Here is a 14,231-nt window from a genome sequence, read left to right as displayed (position 1 = left end):
ACACACAGTTCTATTCAGTCCTTACCTTCTTTATTCCTCTCAGTTCAGGAAGATGTGTTTGATCAGCAAGGTCATCCCTACCAAACACTACAGCCACAGTCAGGGCAGCCCAGGATACGAGCTCAAGTACCCCACCCTACCACATGAGCAAAATCGCAGTGGCTGTGCTAGCCTGTGAGTCTGGTACACCTGTAGGAAGCCTTAGCCATCATCAAGACCACCCTCTACGGCTCCCTCATCTTCATACACAGCCCACAGACTACCTATTGGATTGAAACATCTAACAGCATCTGAGGGAGGCCCATAACCTAACTAGAAAGGGTGCTGGCACAACTGGTCCCTGGCTGCTGGTAGTCTCTCATCCTCAGAGGATGATGCTGGCCCCGGTCTCCAAGGAGCTGGCAAGCTGCCCACTACCTGTCATGGGAACATCCAGACTCTGACGGTGTTCTGAGCGGACAAACAGCCCTGATGGCCCTGTCTGCCGCCCTCCCCCCAACCCCTGCATCTACCTCTAGGCCATCAGCACAGGACCTAAATCTGGACTGCTGACTCTGGGGTCTGAGATGAACTAGATCTAGTTTGTTCTCCTTCAGCCCCAAATTTCCTCTCCTTCCCCAGCAAAGATCCTAGACTTCTCAAATCTTCTCAAAGATCCCAAACTTCCCGTCACATGTCCTCAAGTGGGGGGAGCAGGCGGATGCTTACTTTTCTCAGGCAGCGTAACATTGAGCCTCTTGGAGTCAAGTAAGGATCTGTGTGACACCACACAGGAGAAGGTATTCCCATGGTCTTCCAGGGCTGGTTTCAGGGCCAAGGAGCTGGTAACACTGAAGGTGCCATCATCATTCCTCACAGTGGGACCAGTGATTATGCCCTCAGTAATCGCCCGGAAGTGGGGGTCATTCAGGGTGCTCTTCTCCCACTTTACGTCGAAGGCTTCTGGGTAGAACCCATCCAGCTTGCATATAACGTGCTGTTCTTCACCATTTCTCTCTGTAGCTGGTTTCACAAACAATTGCATGGCCGGGGAAGCTGCCAGAGAAAAGAACCACAATTTGGCCAGGGCCAACCACCGGTTTCTCTCCTCACACCACACTGAATGGCTTCTACCTCAGCAATGAGTTTGGGGACCCCCAGTTTACCACAGCAGACTGGGAGCTCCCTGGAGGTAGACAGAGAAGATCTTACTGGTATGTTTGACCCCTGGGCAAACGCTGGGGGTGGGTGACTGAACCCATTCAGACTCTGCTTAATCAACTATTCTGGGTACGCCGTGACCCCCGTTTGCACAGCAATTTTGCCAAGCAGAGTTTATGAAGCTAGTGTCAGACACTTCTCAGATTCTGAGAAAGCACTGGAGTGTAGCCATAGTGGACACTGATTCTTAGCATGTTTGCCTTGGAAATGACCTGTCCAGGTTAAAGAGATCCTGCAGGAAGATGCAGTCACCCTGGACCTAGTCAGAGGTGCGAAAGCACCTCCCAGGAAGTGTCCCTAAGGAAAGCTGCTGTGATACTGTAACAGGACAGACAAATGAGGCGTGGGGGGGAGATACAATCTGCAGCACCAGCGCGTAGGAGATGGAGGCGCGAGGGTCAGAACGCAAGGCCGTTTGCAGCTACATAGCAAACCCTGGCCAGCCTAGGCTACCTGAAACCACTTTCCAAAAAGCCAAATAAGGAAATAATGTCAGGTCATAAACTATTAAGGAAAAATAGTGTTAGGATTAGTGAAAACTCAACACTTCTGTGTAGAAGTTGTCAACGTAAAATGATAAGCAAGACTTCAAGAACATATTTTGTGAAATATATATATGCAATAAAGGTCTTCTATCCAAAATATACAAAGGGGACTCAGCCACACAGCAAGTTCAGAGCCACCCTCCGGGGGTACATGAAACTATCTCCAAACGAACAAACATACTCTGCCACTGAGGCTAACTAATACCCAAATGCATAGCACCCTGGCAGCGGGAAATGGCTAACGACGCTGGCCTAAGTAACTGCAGGTGAATGCAGCGGGATTGAAGGCAGAAGCGGCCACAGACACACACTCTGGTAAGGCTGGTTTGAGCCGCAGAACAATTCTGCTTCTGTTCAAGCCACCTTTCAGCAACTTAGTGAGATCCCATCCCGTTTGACTCGTGGGAAAATTTCACTCCAAAGATATTCAATGTTTGGTCCAGTCTCTCAGGCTGGGAGCAGCAAAGCTGAATCTGAGTTGAGATCTGTGGAGGCCAGCCTGGCACCGAGCTCCTCTCCCAGGCACCTTCCAGAGGCCCCTCTTCGGTGAAGATGGACGGTCCACACAACAGGTGGAGTACGTAATTACTAAGGCTGCCGTTAGGGAGCAGGCCGCTCACGGGCTCTTCCCTACAGCTCTTAGGTAGATTATCTTTACCTCTGAGCACAGAAAAGGGCACTGAAGATCAGAGTGACTGGCAAGTTGCTAAAGGTTGTCAAACTGTTTTGGTTTTGCTTAGTTGGAGCAGGAATGGGGGTTGGAGCCAGAGCCTGGCAAACACTTTACAATCAAACTATATACATCTCCACACAAAATGTGAACCGCAGATGGCCTTAAATACAAGATCCTCCTGCCTCATCCTCTTTAGTATTTGCCTTCTGGCATGCGTTGCAGTGGACAGAACTGAAAACCATGGCCCCCGACTCCTTCGCCCATGTCCTAACCCCCGGCTCTGCTTGGCCATCCACATATCCACCACTAGCCTCAGCACCATCGGAACTACCAGGCACTTCCGTCAAGGACTCACCCACAACTTCTAGCCTGGTCGTCCCCTCTGCCTGTTGAGGGGTGACCACCAGCTTGCATCGGTACTCTCCTGCTTCACTCAGCTCGATCCTGGGCAGATGGAGTGAGGCATCGCCCCGTTCCAGCCCCAACAATGATACGTTGGCTCCAGGTCGGATCGCCTCCCGGTGACTTCCATAAAACTGATATACGAAGGCCTCAGATTCATTCCGCTCTTTCTTCCGAGACCAGATGATTCCCATAGTCGTGATGTTCAGGCGGAATGACCCCGGAATTTTGCAGGGTACAGTGACATTGTCGTGTAAGAAAACGGTCTGTGTCTCTCCGGTCTTCACTTCCAGCCCACCTAGGGCAACACAAGAGCTCAGTTACAGAAGGCTCCTGGTACCCAGTCCCTGGGATGCAATGGACAGCCCTTGGTATAGCCTTGAATAGCTCACACCAGCTCTCACCCAAGGGCCCTTGTTAATCCAGTTAGACCCCCCAGCCCTGTCCTTTCTTGACAAGCTTGTCTTGGCTGTTAGAGATCTCTGTGCATTTTACAATTAGATAATTAAATTTTAACTAAAAAATTACATTTATTGAGTGGGGGGGCATCTATAGAGAGGTCGGAGAACACTTTCGGAAGTGAGTTCTCTCCTTAAACCATGTGGGCTCCAGGCAGCAAACTCATCAGGCTCTATCTGCCAAATCATCTCATCGGTCCCAACTGATCAGTTTCCACAAAGAGGTCTGATAAGAGTCACACCTCAGCTGTGGATCCGTTTGGGTGTATAATACAGATGTTATATTTTCAGCGAGCGTGTTTGGTGATGTGCTAAGCGCTGAATTCTTCATCCTTCCCAAATGTGTATGTTGATGGTGAAACCCCACCCCCCACACACACTGGGACAGCATTGAGCAGTGAGGACTTTGGGAGATGGTCATGGCGTGAGGTTTCAGCCTCCTGAGTGGGATTAAAGCCACGGCTGAGTGTGAAAGCTGCAAGATCTCTGCTATGATGGACAGAACAGGAAGTTATCCTAGAGCTGAACCAGCCAGTGCCTTACCTTAGCTTCTCAAGCTACAGAACTAAGACCCTTAGTACGTCCCCACGAGACGAAAACTGTCCCTCCCCATCTCCACCAGAACTTCGGTAAAGACGCCTGGATGAAACAAAGGTAGCTTTTCTCCAACCCTGCCCCAGTTCCCACATCATAGGTGAAGTAGCAAGGCACCAAGAGGGATGCAGTCAGGGCAAACTGCGCACTGAGGGTCTTCAAAGCACATCTGAGCAACCAGTCAGTATATCTGCACTATGACAAAAGGCAGGGTAAGGGACGGCAGGGTAAGGGACAGCAGGCCACCACCACACTAAGTGGGACCCCCAGCGGAGCCCACCAGGGATTAGCAGGAGCTACAGCAGCCTCCCCGTCCCTTCCCATTCCATCCGCATCCTACCTGCCACGGGCATGTACCACAGAAGCAATAATAGCATCCTCAGCAAACCAGTCACCCATGAGGAGCCCGCAGCGCTGGACCGGACTGGCTTGCTCTGCCCTCCATGTTTGTTGGGCGGTGCTAGGTTGCAGCCACGTAGGGAAGAGCTACGACTGCAGACAGCTGTATGGCATGGCCCCTTGTAGTTCATGTGTGCACTCTCTGGACCCCTCTGGCAACTCTGTGAAGTCATCTTGTCATGAGCAGCAGGACATGCACTTCCACCAGCTGAGTAGTGAAGCAGGGGAGGGCCCCTCAGAGCATGGTGGGCCACACCCAACAGCACCTGGAAGTCTGTCACAGAAAACAAGTTCAGAACCAGTCCGTGAGTTTCTTCAGCAGAAAGACAAGAAGCACTTGAAGAGACAAGTGTCCAGGCTCGGACAGGTGCCTCAGCTATATGTGTGGTGGGGGCTTTGAAGGTGTTTAATCAGTAATTACCCTTAGGCTTTAAGAATAAGATGGGATGCCCCACTCCCATGCCTTCTCTACGTAGTGCAGTCTTGGAAGATAACTAAGCTCAGTTGGCCAGTGTCTGCTTAGGCGGCAGGTCCCCAACACGAGGTGAGGTGACATATGCCTCTAATGTTAGCCCCGGGGCCATGAAGGCAGGAGGAACAGGGGCTCCACCTCCAAGGGATACATGAGACCCCACCTAAAAAAAAAAAAAAAAAAAAAAAAAAAAAAAAAAAACAAAGAAGCGTTTAAGGAAACAAGCTCAGAGCATCAGGAGTTTGAGTCTGTGTCACCCACACATCGGGCACAGACTGCCAGTCCCAGAAGGACAATTCATTCTAAGACATTCCTCAGCAAAATAGTATCCTCCCCATCATCCAAATACGCGCCTCAGCCAGATGCCCAACCCGATAAGAATCGGTAACTTCATTTTCAGCAATTACAGCTCTCTCCTTTCCCTCCGGCCCCAGGTTCCCTTCTCCCAGAACTCAACTCTTCGAAAATCATTTCCTTCTCTGTCCGTCCCTCCTCTCTTTCCCTTAGATCGTCCCCTCTCTTCCCTGCCCCCGCCCCCCGCGCGCGCGCGCCCGCCTTCTCCCTCCCCCCCCCCCCCCCCCCCCCCGATCGAGCGCGGATGTCCTCTGAGGCTGCTGACAAGTGTACACAAGCTTCTGGACCCCAACTCGGAAGACAAACCTGCCTTCCCCTGGATCTGCCCCCACCAGTTACCATGACGATTCCCATCAAGGCTCTGGGCAGGTTTCCTCCCTCTGTGGAGTCCCGAAGTTACAGAAAGAGACTTTTTTCCAAAGAGACTTTTCCGTTTCACTCACCAACACTTACCAAATCTGTCTCTTCGGTCCACAGATCTAGAAATTACAAGATGCAAGCCCACTCCAGAGGACCGCCATCCGGACCTTGCGGTGTTTCTCTCCCGTGTGAAGCTGGCGCTCCTGAGCACGGTGCTGCGGCCGCAGAAGCGCAGCCTCACGCTTCCGGGCCTTCGCCGCGTCCTCCAATCAGAGCTCGCGCCCTGGAACACCGTGGGTCCTGCAGCCAGAGTCAGACGAGGCCCGGCGTGGGGCGGTGCAGAAAGGACTGGACGAGGCATGGGGGACGAGGGGCGGGGGGCGGTGCAGAAAGGACTGGACGAGGCATGGGGGGCGGGGGGCGGTGCAGAAAGGACTGGACGAGGCATGGGGGGCCGGGAGGCGGGGGGCGGTGCAGAAAGGACTGGACGAGGCATGGGGGGCGGGGGGCGGGGGCGGTGCAGAAAGGACTGGAGGAGGCATGGGGGCGGGGGGCGGTGCAGAAAGGACTGGACGAGGCATGGGGGGGCGGGGGGCGGGGGCGGTGCAGAAAGGACTGGAGGAGGCATGGGGGGCGGGGGGCGGTGCAGAAAGGACTGGAGGAGGCATGGGGGGGCGGGGGAGGGATGCGGTGCAGAAAGGACTGGAGGAGGCATGGGGGGCGGGGGGCGGTGCAGAAAGGACTGGAGGAGGCATGGGGGGCGGGGGGCGGTGCAGAAAGGACTGGAGGAGGCATGGGGGGCGGGGGGCGGTGCAGAAAGGACTGGAGGAGGCATGGGGGGCGGGGGGCGGTGCAGAAAGGACTGGAGGAGGCATGGGGGGCGGGGGGCGGTGCAGAAAGGACTGGAGGAGGCATGGGGGGCGGGGGGCGGTGCAGAAAGGACTGGAGGAGGCATGGGGGGCGGGGGGCGGTGCAGAAAGGACTGGAGGAGGCATGGGGGGGCGGGGGAGGGATGCGGTGCAGAAAGGACTGGACGAGGCATGGGGGGCGGGGGGCGGTGCAGAAAGGACTGGAGGAGGCATGGGGGCGGGGGGCGGTGCAGAAAGGACTGGACGAGGCATGGGGGGCGGGGGTCGGTGCAGAAAGGACTGGACGAGGCATGGGGGGCGGGGGTCGGTGCAGAAAGGACTGGACGAGGCATGGGGGGGCGGGGAGCGGGGGGCGGTGCAGAAAGGACTGGACGAGGCATGGGGGGGGCGGGGGGCGGGGGGCGGTGCAGAAAGGACGGGGCGGAAACCGCGCTTACATTACTAGAGGCCAGAGCTCTAGAAGTTTGGCAGTGACAGCAGCAGCCCAGTCCCTTAGTTTTCCTTGCTTTCTTGACAGACTAAGGAAGGCTCTTTCCCGCCTCTGCCAACTTGGGGCGGCCCAGGCTGCTGGACTCCTGGCTGCACCCTGCAGTCTCTGCCCCCTTAGCTTGTCCTCTGCGTCAGTCTCATTTCTCCGTTTTTCTTCACATCTGTCATTGGAAGTGGGACCAATCGTGCCTGGGTCTCTGAAATCCTTTCTAGAATCACATTTGCAAAGACCGTGTAAGACATGAGGGCACTCCCCCAATTTGCACATTAGTGGGGTCACCATCCAGACCATACAGTTGTTTGTCTCCCCTGAGAAGCTGGCCCACCTCGGCACCAGTCTTCCCAGAACGTACTGAGTTTCAGCTGTCCTCCTCTGGCCTGGGGCAGTGGATGCCAGTGGGGCATTTGGAAGTTTAGGGTACTAATACCTTGGTGATGCTCTTACTGGCACAGGGAAAAGGTAAACTCTTACCCCTCCCTTCTCTGAATTATGGCCATGTTCCTACCCTGTGGGCTTGCTGCCTCCGCACCGTGTTATATGGTGTAGCCCGCCCCCTGCTAAGTAGACAGCAACTAAGAACAACGAAAGGGCCCATCTTCCAGCTTGGCTTTGCTTCAGGCTAAAACTGACCAGAACTGACAATAAGGTGAATTGTTCCTCAGGCAATAGACAGCAGTGGATATCAGTCTTGGGACACGGAAGCCAGGGATCCCTGTTCTCTACTCTCTGTGGTTAATTTAGAGCCGCAGACAAGCATACCAGGAAACCACTCTTCTGCACTATCAGAAAGGCCCCGTGCAGGGGCTGGATGACCTTCCTTGGGAATTCTGGAGGCAGACCCTCACCTGTACAGGTCCACTCAGGCCCTTCTGCTCTATACTTTGCGGTTTGCAAACTGTATCTTTTCAACATTGTCCAGTTTGTCTTTTTCCTCACAAGGAGCTGTGGATAAAGCTTAATGGTAGAACGCTTACATTGCAGGGCAAGGCCCTGGGTTCCATTCCCAACAGTGCTAAAAAAAATAAAGAATAAGATGGTCTGAGGAGATGGCTCAGGGTGTAAAGCCTGAGGACCAGAGTTCAGATGCCCAGCACCCACATAAAAGCCAGACATGAGTAGAGGCCCACCTGTCATCCCAGCATACTGGCAGTGGAGACAGGGGATCTCAGGAGCAAGCTGGCTTGCTAGACTAGTTGAACTGATGAGCTCTGGGATCAGCAAGTGATCCCGCCTCTTCAAATAATGTAGAGAATCATTGAAGAACATAACAACCTCCGCTTCCACAATGTACCCACATACGTACATGTACCCACCTACATGCATGCAATGTTTATAAACACATGTAAAAATCAGAAAGGAAATTATAACAAATACACATTTTCCTGATTTTAATATAATTTCAAATGAACATATACAAACATTAATTTGAACAATATTTTCCAACAAGTACTATGCTGGGAGAATTGTAACATCCATACAAAGAATTCAAATTAACAAATATTATATAAAGTCTCTATATCTTGAAATCTAATTATTGATTTATAATTTTAAAAATAGTCCAAAGATAGCAGGGGGGGGTGGTGGTAGTGGTCATCGTGCATGCCTTTAATCCCGGCACTAGGGAGGCAGAGGCAGGTGGATCTCTGTAAACTCAAGGCCAACCTGGTCTACAGAGTGAGTTCCAAGACTATATGTAGAGAAACTCTTTCTAGAAAAAAACAAAAAACAAAAAATAATAAAGTCCAAAGATCAAAGTAAACCAAGAGAATTAAATCTCATTTCTAGGCTAATAGAATTTTTTTTTCAAATTTAAAATTAAGAAAAAATTTCGCTGAGCAGTGGTGGTGCATGCCTTTAATCCCAGCACTTGGGAGGCAGAATCAGGAGGATCTCTGTAAATTCGAGGCCAGCCTGGTCTACAGAGTGAGATCCAGGACAGGCACCAAAACTACACAGAGAAACCCTGTCTCAAAAAAACAAAAACAAAAACAAAAAACAGAAAGAAAAAAGAAAAAATTTCTAGTTACATGTTTACAAAGGTTTGTCTTAGGGTTTCTATTGTGTGAAGAGACACCATTACCACAACAACTCTTTTTTTTATAAGATTTATTTATTTAATTATGTATTGTAGCTTGAGTTTTCCTGCCTGGCCCACAGTCAGGGCAAATCTCTTTCACCTGCCAGTCCCACAGCCTCTCAGACCCGACCAAGTAAACACAGAGACTTATACTGGTTACAAACTGTATGGCCGTGGCAGGCTTCTTGCTAACTGTTCTTATATCTTAAATTAATCCATTTCTATAAATCTGTACCTTGCCACATGGCTCGTGGCTTACCGGTATCTTCCCATGCTGTTTGTCACCGTGGTGGCTGGCAGTGTCTCTCTGACTCAGCCTTCCACTTCCCAGCTTTATTCTCCTCCTTGCCCCGCCTATACTTCCTGCCTAGCCAACGGCCAATCAGTGTTTTATTGATTAATTAGCAACACATTTGCCATACATCCCACAGCAATGTATACAGTGTTCTGCTTACATGTATACCTGTAGGCCAGAAGAGGGTGCCAGGTCTCAATACAGATGTTTTTGAGCCACCATGTGATTGCTGGGAATTGAACTCAGGACCTCTGGAAGAACATCCAGTGCTCTTAACCACTGAGCTATCTCTCCAGCCCTGCTGCAACTCTTATAAAGGAAAATATTTAATTGGGTGGCTTACAGTTCCAAAGGTTTAGTCCATTTTCATCATGGTGGGACAAGGTGGCAGGCAGGCAGACATGGTGCTAGAGAAGGAGCCAAGAGCAGAGAAGGAGCTACATCTGGATCCTACAGGCAACAGGAAGTGAACTGAGACACTGGGTGTGGCTTGAGCATATATGAGACCTCAAAGCCCTCCTCCACAGCGACACACTTCCTTCAACAAGGCCATACCTACTCCAACAAAACCACACCTCCCAATAGTGCCATTCCCTGAGCTTACAGAGGTCAATTACATTCAAACTACCAAAGGTTATATATTTAATCCAACATTTAGATTGAATTTTTTTTGAAATTACCACAAAAAAATGTAGTAATAAATAGTGGTTTTTAAAACATTGACTTTCAAAGAAGATGTGTAATGGGAATCATGATGCACACTTGTAATCTTAGCATTAGGAAGTGGAGGCAGGAGGATCAGGAATTAAAGGTAATCCTTGACTACAAAGGAAGTTCGGGGCCAGCCTGGGCTACATGGGGCCCTGACTCAAAAAAAAAAAACCAAAAAAGTATAAACTGTACTAAATGTGTTCTACACACAACAAATATTAATGAAACATCACTATGCAGTTCTAGCCAATCGCTTTCTTCATTAAAAGGAAAAGCAATAATGAAAATTTTTTTAACTCCAAAAGACATTTTTTTCTGAAGACACTGAGTGGTTTTCTACTCAAAACTATTTTAGAGCCAGACACAGTAGTACACACCTTTAATTCCAGTACTCAGAGGCAGGCAGATCTCTGTGAATTCAAGGCCAGCCTGGTCTACATCGTGAGTTCCAGGACATCCTGTCTAAAAAATAAATCAAAGCTATTTGGGGCATAAGCTTACATACAACACACATTCCCCACTCAAAACATAAGATATGATCCTTTACTCAGCAATATATAAAATTTACTGTCCAGATATTATGTTTAGAGTTGGGAAGCTTCTTAATTCTGTTGTACCCACGTCACAAGACCCCCGTGTAAGATCACCACAGAGCCAATATCCGAAGCAAACACACAGAGGTTTTTTGTTTGTTTGTTTGTTTGTTTTTTATATATATATAAGCAAGCCCGGGGCTTGGTCCATATTCCAAACACTCCACATAGTAGGTGGAGGAGGAAGGCCCCGAGCACTCACTTTAAGGGGTTTATATAGGAAAGGTTTACATCCAGAGAGTTACGTATCTTGGGATTGGACAAGGGGCTAGGGGTGAGGTAGTTCTTTGAAGTTACTGGCTGAACTATAAGCATGAGGTTACAGGATTCAGAGTATCTACAGAGACATAATTTTTTTTTTACTCCCTATGTCCTGCTTTTGCTGAACCCAGGATATATACATTCAGATTTATTGTTTCAGCCTTATCTTCCCGAGTTCAACTTCTGGTCAGTTCTAAAACTTGCTGGTCAGCAAATACCTTTGGGAGGGGGGAGCATCTCTCAAGATGGCTACTGATTTTTCCCTTTCATTCCCTCCTCTCCTAGTAACTCGAGAACACCCAATCATGGCTTGTCAATTCCTAGGTTGCAAATTTCTGTCTTGAGTCAGATGGCCCATTTTTGTGTCTTGGTTGAGGATCTCATATTGAGTTTGAGTCCTTTGCACCATTAATAGGATGGTCCCCAACCTTTCTTTGATGATTTGCATCAGCTTGTTGAGGCCGTCTCATACTTTGGTCATAGAATCCTTAACCAGCCTGGAGTGTTCTACATAAAAAACATCATTTCTCTCCCAGGGCTACACATAGTCCCCCTTGTTGTAAGAATTGGAGGTTTATCCCTAGCCTATTCTGTAACATGACCTCAGAAAGCAAGATGAGGGATTCTAGCATCATCAGTGTAGTGGCATCCAAACAGGAATTGTTATTTAGTTAAGGCATCAATGACATAAAAGCCAGGAGTAATTAGCAGAAGCAAAAGGGCCAAAAGCCCTGTGATGGCTGACAGAGTTCCTTATCCTGAAGGAACTTGGAAATGAGAATAGGGACCAGTTATTATTTTATCCCAGGTTCCCTATGATAGAAAATTTTCTTTGATCTAACATTCCAGAGGGGAATAAGGATGACATTTTTGCTTTTGTAATTACTTCCTGCTGATGTTGGGAAGTTATTTTCAGGGCCCTAGAAAGCCAGAATGTCAGTCAAAAGCAAGGAGAGGATTTAGAAGCATCTGGTTCATTGACCAGGTGAAGAAGGTCCATATCAGCTTTCAGCAAGTCCATGTGTCACAGGTTGAAGTCAGTAGCCGATGCCTGAATGTGTCTGCCAGCCAAATTGAAGCCCACTGAAGCAGATATAGACTAGAGACAAAAGTTAACTTATTTGGAATTTTTAGGCCCACAGCCTTAGTAAATATATTAGTGTTATCAATCAGTAGTGAAGTACATATTGTAGAAAAAGCAGGTAACAGGTATCTGTCTATAAATCTATATTCAGAAGATAACCAAAAGAAATCCAAAATCTTGAGCTCATAATCCAAACAATAAGTAGTCATTGCTCTATTAGCTTGTCAAAACTCTATTAATGTTAAATTCTGGACTTACTAAGTTTTAATGCAATGACAGTATGGTCTTCAATTAATTAATGCATTGATCAATGAATTAATAAGGTGACTGCAACCTTGTGGAAGACTCTGGTTGCCTGATGTTTCTAAGCTGACAAAGCTACAGCTAGCCCAGTCATCAAAGATCTGAGAAGGATAAATTTTATCTGAGTGTAGACTTCCAAATCTATTTAAAAAATGACAGAAACTATCCATTGCCCAGACCGCATTCATCCCAGGCTCCTGTAGTCTTCATATGTTGGCAGGACAGGTGTCAGGACAGCATCAGTCTTGGATGTCAGGCCCATAACGTGAAATTCTCCCTGCGGAGGAGCACCTTTGGGAAAAACTGACCTTATCTTGTCAGTGTTTCATTTGTCCATTCTGGGCCAGATCCCTGGCAGCAGGTGTTGAGCTGGGGCATCTTGCCCAGTGGTCAGTGTTGTCAACAGTTTAGGTGGCTTCCTCTTGTTGTTGTTCTATATCTTCCTTGGGAGTTAATGCTGGGAGCTGGGAGTCTCTGTTCGTTGTAGCAAGCTAGTAAGCTTTTTATTAAATAATTTAAATGCCACATTCATCAGATCTTTGACAGGTTTGAGAACCATTATCTATTAAATACATCTGAGCCAAAAAAATCTAGGCTAATCTTGAAAACATCTCTAAGTTTGGTAACAATAACCAGGTCAATTTGTTATCCTATAGATATATTAGTCAAATGGACCGCTCAGGTTCTGTTTTATTTATTTCTTATACCTTATAATTAAATAAGAATTAACAGTTTATGCTTTAAACTAGTATCTGGATAGCCAGATGACTAGTATTAACTTGTGTTCCTTAACATAGAGAACATGTAAACTCAGACATTTAAAACCGAACATACATGTGGACATATTTTTATCCATATCTACAGAGTAGATAGATATTTTTAAAACTGTAAACCTTTGGAGTCTCAGTGTAACAGCAGAATAGCAAGAGAAAGAAATCCAAAACATGTTTTATTTTTTATACATCTTAAATCATTTTTATCATTACTTAAGTCTTTTTATCCTTAGACCTTTATAACTTTTTACATATTTTAATAACTTGTATTTTATATAATTTTTCTTTCCAGAACATTTTTATATTCCCATACCTAAAACCTTTATATCTTAGACCTCATACAAACGTTACTTATATTTAAACCTCATAATTTATTTAAACTTTAAAATTTAAATATTTAAAGTTTTAAAGTTAAACTTTAAAAATTTTTGTATTTTAAACTACTTTCTCAGACCCAAAAATCATTTATCTAAACTTTCATCCTCATATCTCAGACATTTATATTTGTATAACAACGTTATATCCTAAAATATCTTTTTTCTATTTAATTCATTGAGCTATCCTCTACTTGGAATTTGATAGTTTTTTTTTCTTATCTTAACCAATAATAATTTGTAATCAATTCTTTTAAATGATGGCAAGTGTTTGTAACCCATTGAACTCAAATGACCAAAATCTATGTATTTTTTTCCCTGTGGAAACAAAAGCATAATTTTTAAAACCTAATATATCTTTAACATTTTTTAAGCCTTACCAGGACAGAGAAGGGTTAAGATGGGAAGCTAATGAGGAACTTGGCTTAGAAAGGAAGGGAGGGGGATTTAGATTCAGAGTGTGCAGGCAGTAAACTTCCCACCGCCCCTAGCTCCCCAATCTCTGCCTGTCTGTAGAGAGTATGCATTTCCACCCTCTGTGAGAACCACAGGAGCCTCTCCTGCAGGCTAACACCAGCCCTGTCTGTCCTGCTCCAAGCTCCCACGAGGGAGGCCTCAGCCCACTCAGATTCTCCTGCCCAGTCTGCCCATGTGTGGGAGCCCTGCTTTCTGGGAACTCACCTCCCTGCTCCTGGAGAGCCCTGTTGGACCCAGAGAAGCCCGGACTTTCCAGGGCCAGGAATGATGAACACTCAGCGCCTCTCCCCGCTGCTGAGTGAGCTTCCCCCGCCCCCGCCTGCCAGCCCTGCTGGTCTGGTGGCAATAAGGGAAATTAGTAGACAAAAACAAGTAACATTTACATAGGCATAAGTTCCAGTAGGGCCAGAGGTGAAAAGGTTGATTTTCACCTTGATCAAGGGGAACAGTAGCTCTTATGGGAAAGG

General features: G+C 47.6%; 1 protein-coding gene across 2 annotated transcripts in view; it reads right to left on the bottom strand.

Annotated features, from left to right (window-relative positions):
• Positions 1-4,326: 4,326 nt before the first annotated feature.
• The window catches only part of LOC131919912 (BOS complex subunit NOMO1), a 120,280-nt gene continuing 110,375 nt past the window's right edge, over positions 4,327-14,231 (bottom strand). Inside the window, exons 26-28 of one of the 2 annotated variants that reach the window (XR_009381479.1) lie at positions 5,551-5,757; positions 4,693-4,906; positions 4,327-4,545 (exon numbers count right to left, since the gene is read on the bottom strand). The gene's annotated coding sequence lies outside the window, so the exon portion shown is untranslated. The remainder of the gene's footprint in view (positions 4,546-4,692; positions 4,907-5,550; positions 5,758-14,231) is intronic. The other variant, XR_009381480.1, reaches the window with a different exon arrangement.

Source organism: Peromyscus eremicus, chromosome 1 (genome assembly GCF_949786415.1).
Source record: "Peromyscus eremicus chromosome 1, PerEre_H2_v1, whole genome shotgun sequence".
Lineage (NCBI taxonomy): Eukaryota > Metazoa > Chordata > Mammalia > Rodentia > Cricetidae > Peromyscus > Peromyscus eremicus.
This window is presented reverse-complemented; position numbering and strand designations above follow the sequence as displayed.